Consider the following 416-nt stretch of genomic DNA (forward strand, 5'->3'; position numbering starts at 1 on the left):
AACTGGTTAGTAACTGTTAGTTCTGGTTAGTAACTGGTTAGTAACTGGTTAGTTCTGGTTAGTAACTGGTTAGTAACTGTTAGTTCTGGTTAGTAACTGGTTAGTAACTGTTAGTTCTGGTTAGTAACTGGTTAGTAACTGGTTAGTTCTGGTTAGTAACTGGTTAGTAACTGTTAGTTCTGGTTAGTAACTGGTTAGTAACTGTTAGTTCTGGTTAGTAACTGGTTAGTAACTGTTAGTTCTGGTTAGTAACTGTTAGTTCTGGTTAGTTCTGGTTAGTAACTGGTTAGTAACTGTTAGTTCTGGTTAGTAACTGGTTAGTAACTGTTAGTTCTGGTTAGTAACTGGTTAGTAACTGGTTAGTAACTGGTTAGTTCTGGTTAGTAACTGGTTAGTAACTGTTAGTTCTGGTTAGT

The 416-nt window shown here is 36.1% G+C and overlaps 1 protein-coding gene across 1 annotated transcript in view; it reads left to right on the forward strand.

The window, feature by feature from the left end:
* patj (PATJ crumbs cell polarity complex component) overlaps window positions 1–416 on the forward strand; it is an 81,234-nt gene that overhangs the window by 13,517 nt on the left and 67,301 nt on the right. The window lies entirely within an intron of this gene.

The sequence above is a fragment of the Nematolebias whitei genome, chromosome 3 (assembly GCF_014905685.2).
Source record: "Nematolebias whitei isolate Nwh7 chromosome 3, NemWhi1, whole genome shotgun sequence".
NCBI classification, from domain to species: Eukaryota; Metazoa; Chordata; class Actinopteri; order Cyprinodontiformes; family Rivulidae; genus Nematolebias; species Nematolebias whitei.